The sequence below is a fragment of the Musca autumnalis genome, unplaced genomic scaffold, assembly GCF_047663935.1.
Source record: "Musca autumnalis isolate F117 unplaced genomic scaffold, ASM4766393v1 scaffold_3, whole genome shotgun sequence".
NCBI lineage: Eukaryota > Metazoa > Arthropoda > Insecta > Diptera > Muscidae > Musca > Musca autumnalis.
The window spans coordinates 241,878,336-241,884,335 of record NW_027411866.1 but is presented as its reverse complement, the minus strand read 5'-3'; the positions used below and the strand labels follow the sequence as shown (position 1 = coordinate 241,884,335).

Sequence of the window (6,000 nt, the reverse complement as noted above, 5' to 3'; positions counted from 1 at the left end):
TTCGATAAATCGTTGTAGCTAGAAGATCGTGATAATTTAAAGAGAAGGATTTATCGATCGATAGCCATAAAAGTCATGAGACAATGAAGTAAATCTTTATATCATCAAATAACAACAACAAGTGTGTGAGAGAGAGTGGGTTTTTGATTCACGTGAATATTTGTAAAAGTGTTGGTGTGCTGGTAATGCGTGAGTGATTGGTCTCCTGGTCTCATCATCATCATCACCTCGCTCTCACTGAAACAAATCAGAAAATTCACACTCACACAACGAAAAGAGTACACAAAGAAAAAATACAATTAAAAATAAAGAATAATTCCTTTTTTCATCGATACAAAATATTGCCCAGTGTTCAGTTCTTAATCGGCGTCTAATCGCGCTGCACATGACAAATTATAAAATATTTTATAATTTTATTTTTTTTATTTTTAAAAATAACAAAGTAAATGAGAAAAAGTCGTGCTTAAAGTGCTTTAGTTTTTTTTTCTCAAAGCGCGAAAAACAAATCAAATAGTAAATAAAGTGTACAATAATATTACATTATCAATACAAATAACCTACTTAAAGTGTGGTGGGTCATTGATTTGAAATCATTGTTGTCTTCAACATTGTCTAAAGTGTTAATTTGTTAAATCGTTTCAAGTGTTAAATATTAAGAAATATTTCAAAGAAACCCAAAATTCGATTTATAACATGTACCCGTGTTTATACGAAATTTCTATAGTGGGAAATTAAAACAACAAATCGTGTGCAAGTGAATGTATAAAACAACATTTTGTGCCAACAACTTAGTTGCTAATTAGCATTCATTAAAAAAAAGTAATTGATGAAAAATTTAATGTGTTTTTTTATAATACTTAGATTTGAAGTGTTATTCTGTCAATAACGAATAGCAAATAAAATATAAATTTTTATAACAATAATCAATAAAATTAATAAAACAAAAACTTCTAATTAACACAATAACAACAACTAGAAGAAAATAATCAAAACAAAAACCAAGGGCATTTCATCAAGTAACACAACAAAAACAACAACTTTAGGAATATATTTGATTTCCTATCTATTACCACTGTTGTTCTGTTTTTTATTAAAGGTACGTTGGGTTACAAAAAAGTGCAAGATTATTTTTATTATTGTAATTTGTAAGTGTATGGTAATATGTTTAAGTCTAAAAAAATTGTATTAAATTTCATTTTATGCACTTAGCTTGCATATATCTATGTGTTTTTGCTGTTTTCATTTAAAACCGAAATTTATGAGGGTAATAAATATATTATTTTTTATGTATGTATATGGGAACATCTACCTTCAACTCAATCGGATTCCATATAATTGTTTTTCATTTATTAACTTTTTTGTATATTGAGACTTCCAATGATAATGAACGACCCACCCTCAACTACAAATTAGTTTTTTTATAAATTTTAAATATGTACATATATTATCAAGTTCTGTAACATGAAATATATATTATCGATATAGTTAATAATTACTGCGATATTTTATTTTTTTATTGCTGAGGTCTGTAAAATAATATACATAATTTGAAACACGTAACTAGGCGTTGGGTTATACTAATAATAATAAACAAAATAATAAATTTATTAGTGGAGAAAGTTTGGCATTGTTCGGCAAGGGGTAATGCAAACTAGTCTTGGCGAACAATGCCAAACATTTTCCACTAATAAATCAGAATCAAAGTATCTATCGGGTTTGTTCACAGAGATACACCCTCAGCCTATGTGAATTGCAACTTTCATATACGGACAGATAGAATGGATTTATGGTCTTTTCAGAATTTTGTGCCGCCTTTTGGACATTTGAACTTGCCGACAAAAATGTGGATTAGGATTAAAGTTAAAAAGTGTTGCGGAGGAGTTACTTGAAGGAATGAACTGACATAGTCCATTAAGAAGTGGATCTTATTTTGGGAGTCTAATATTTTTTCGATAGATATCGCGCCCACTAGTCACTTCAGTGCCTCATCGTATAACTTTTGGACCAGTATGCCAGGAAGCATGGATTTGTCCACAGAAAACATAATATTGCTGTAAACAGGACCATAACGAACAGCATCGGTATACATTTCCAAAGGATCTTCGAACAAGCCCTAAACTGCACTCAGACACAAATGTTCAATTGGTGGGAAGTACCGAAAGTTGGGGACCGGCACTGCCCATTTATTAACTGAAACTAAGTTTGGACCAAATCGATTGAACAGTTCGAGAGTTATCGTGCTCTCCAGACAGTACATATGGCGTCTTATGGTTTTTTACACCTTTTGTCTGTTTTCTCAAGAAGTGTGGACTTGCTCCTGAAAAATCTTTTACCGTCGTAATTGAGACAGCGAATGCAAGTTGCTTCAACAAAAATGTGTGGGACTTCGGTGGATTCCTAATTTTTCAATGTACCTATTAGGTCTAAATAGCTCAACTCGAAAGAGAATTAATTCAAATATCACTCTAAAAAAAATGACCTTCGCCTTAATAAGGCAAAACAAAAAAATGATTTCAGCATGAGCCAGGCTGGGATTCGAACCTGGGACCCCAACAACCAAGTGACACGGTTGCAGGCGTCTTAGCGTTATAAGCCACCATCAACTTGTCATTCCGATGACAAATATTGATGATCAAAATCTTCTGATACAGAAGAACAAATAAAATAAAGGTGGAAAAAAGCTGCCTTAGTATTTGTAATAAAGCATTGAAAAATAGGGTTACCAGCCAAGTCGGACTATAGGAAAGGTTTGGAATTAAATGACTAACATTAAAATAAATAAATAATTCGAATATACAAATTTCGAATGATTTGTGATATAAATGCTAGTCTCCAAGCTTAGCCTTCGTCCACCCACTAAAAAACACCATTCAATATGCCTGATGATCGGTCTAACCACCCGTGAAACGTAGCATAGTGGTTGAATGTGTGGGACTTCGGTGGATTCCTAATTTTTCAATGTACCTATTAGGTCTAAATAGCTCAACTCGAAAGAGAATTAATTCAAATATCACTCTAAAAAAAAATGACCTTCGCCTTAATAAGGCAAAACAAAAAAAAAAAAAAAAAAAAAAAAAAAATTCAAAGTGATTCGAGAGCATGCCTTAAGGTAAATTTATTCGAAATTTTGTGTGGGAGGTATGCGAAGGAGTAGACAAATATAGTCAATATTCGAATATGATATATATCTAGTAGATATATTAGGATATATTAGGATATGGTCTATCTGCGAACGGCTGAGCCGTTCGAGAGTTATCGTGCGATACAGCCACTACACATGGTGCTATAGAGGGTTTTTAAAACTTTAGGGCTATTTTCTCAAGAAGAATGGACTGAAAAACTTCTACCTTCTTAATGAAGGCAGCGAATACAAGGTGCTAAACAAAAATCAAAGCGATTCGAGTGCAAGTGTTAAACTTAATAATTCCGAAAGGAATTGGGAAGTATCCGAAGCAGTAGACCCACCAAGCCCATATTCGAACCTGATCTGTGTCTTCAAGAGTTATCGTGGGCACAATTTTTCCGAACATTTTTTTAACTTTTGTGTGGGAGGTACCCTATGGAATGGTCTGATATAATCCATCTTTGAACTTAAACTAAGTTTGGACAAAATATTAAGAACGCCAATCGGTTGATCCGTTCGAGGGTTATCGTTCCATCCAGCAAGTCAGACAGACGGACGGACATTACTATGTTGACTTCAAATTGTCTGAAAGGGATATAGTCCACCCTAAACAAAAGACCTATCTTTCCAAAATTTCAGCGTCCTATTTCAATTTTTGTGGGTGCTACAATGATAACCACAGGCGGACCAAAAAGTTTAAACACAGAAAATTGCATAACTCATCTATTTTTCAACATATTTCATTAATTTCTCCGTTATTTTGGTCAAAATAAATAATAATACTGTTTGGTATCTTCTGAGCAGCATAGAGCACGAGGAACTTATTCGTTCAAACTCGTTATAAAACAACAAAAAAACGAAGTGTTCCAAAGGAACCGACCGTTTTTTTTCTCGTCCATGTACCCAACCACCACAGAATTTTTGCATTAGAACGCTTGAATATTTTTCTGTTCAACTTTTGTAGCAGACATTTTCCGAAAAATATACTGTCTCAAGGCCAAAACTGCCTGAAGGAGCGTTCCAATGCTTTTTCGATGTTCTATAGAGCTCTTCATTATTTTCTTAGCTACAATTTTTGTCTTAGTGTTGGAACGAAAAAACTATTGGCATAAGCTATTAATTTTTAAGTTATTTATTCTGATAGAACACAATATGTGGGTTAGGCCGGGGCGATTTGTATGGAAGGAAAAAAGTGATAGTGGGCGCCTGGAGTTTCTGATTCTTGGAATTGTACTGTGCAAAAAAGTCCATTAGACCATATATATGGCTACGGTGAAAATCGAGCTCCCGGAATTTGACTTGAAATTTTTTTCAAGAATATTTTGGCCAAACCATATCTCAGAAACTTGACCTATCCTGAAAATTTCCTTTTGCCTTCTTAGTACACTCACCAAGGGCTTTCATCTCCAAAAAAAAAATTTCCACCCACTGACTTTGAGTCAAATTTTGTAGCACCGTGTAATTTATCGATATTTTCCGAAAAATGTGCACATTATCGGGGCCATAACTGCTTGCAGGAGCGTTCCAATGCTTTTGCTATGTACTAGAGATTTCTTAATTTTTGTCTTGGCTACAATTTTTGTCTTTGTGTTGGATCGAAAATCTCAGTGGTTTGGCTGTTACATATATGCCAAAATATCCAAAAACCCTTGAAAAAAAACTTGAAGTCAAAATCCGGGGGCTCGATTTTCACCGTAGACATATGGTTTTTTGCTCAGTACAATCCCAATAATCAGAAAATCCAGGCGGCCGTGGTGGTGTTCAAATCGCCCCACCCTAATGTGGGTAGTCGTTGATATTAAATATGCAATTTACCCCCAAAAATTGAATTCGAAAAATGCAATTGAGTGAAACGACTGTTCATACATGCATATGTGTTGTGACCACTAAGAACATAAAATGTCAAATTTCAGGTAGTTCCGATAAAATATGTAGCTAAAATCCTCGAAATCTGGATGCACCGTTATATGGGGGCTATACCAAAACATGGGCTTATGTTGACAATTTTTAGTAGAGAGGTGTTGTGGGCACTGGGAACCTAAAATGTCAAATGTAGCAAAAATCCCGAAAATCGGGATGGATCGTTATATAAGGGTCTATACCAAGAAAATGTAGCTAAACCCCTCAAAATAACGAAAATCGGGAGGTATCGTTATATATGGACTATACCTAAACATGTATCTATATTAAAATTTTTTAGTAAAGTGGTGTTGTGACTATTGTAGACCTATACCGTTATATGGAGGCTATACCAAAACATACACCGATATAGTCTATCTTCGAACTTTACTTGCGTATGGAACAAATACACTCGGGTGGAAAAATATAGCGCATTAGCTCAATTATTGTGTACGCTAGAGTGATTACAACAGAAGGACAGACGGACATGGCTAGATCCACACAGATACCCTCCATGATATGGTAGAAGGTATAAAAATAAACACAAATTTTAAACAAAATATTAAATTTTAAAAATATTGTAAATATTGTCATCACCGATTTAAAACTTATATACATATATTGAATTTGATAGGAAAGAAATTGACCTTCTTGCGACGAAATATGTTTCCCAATGTGTCTTCAAGCATTTGAAAGCTCTTGGATAGTCATTCAAAACAGCAAATGACCAGTCCATGAGAAAAAAATAGTGAACAGACATCAGAATTAACGCAAGAAGAGTGTACCTGCGTGCATTGCAGATGTTTGGGATTGGCTTAAACTTTTAAAAAGGGATCTGACAAGAGAAACTTCATGTCATCTCTGCAGCCTCCTGTTTCCTTAATCACAGTTTTACCATTTCTGAAGGCATCTTTCGATTAAGCATAGTTGCTCATCACGTTCTGCACAAAGAAGTACTCTATGTTTGGTGATTTAGT

At 34.1% G+C, this 6,000-nt stretch overlaps 1 protein-coding gene across 3 annotated transcripts in view; it reads left to right on the top strand.

Annotated features, from left to right (window-relative positions):
* The first annotated feature begins 327 nt into the window (after window positions 1–327).
* Mct1 (Monocarboxylate transporter 1) overlaps window positions 328–6,000 on the top strand; it is a 69,958-nt gene continuing 64,285 nt past the window's right edge. The window contains exons 1-2 of one of the 3 annotated variants that reach the window (XM_073977543.1): window positions 328–442; window positions 862–1,096. The gene's annotated coding sequence lies outside the window, so the exon portion shown is untranslated. Of the gene's footprint in view, window positions 1,097–6,000 lie in introns of all 3 variants that reach the window. The other 2 variants (XM_073977542.1, XM_073977541.1) reach the window with 2 other exon arrangements.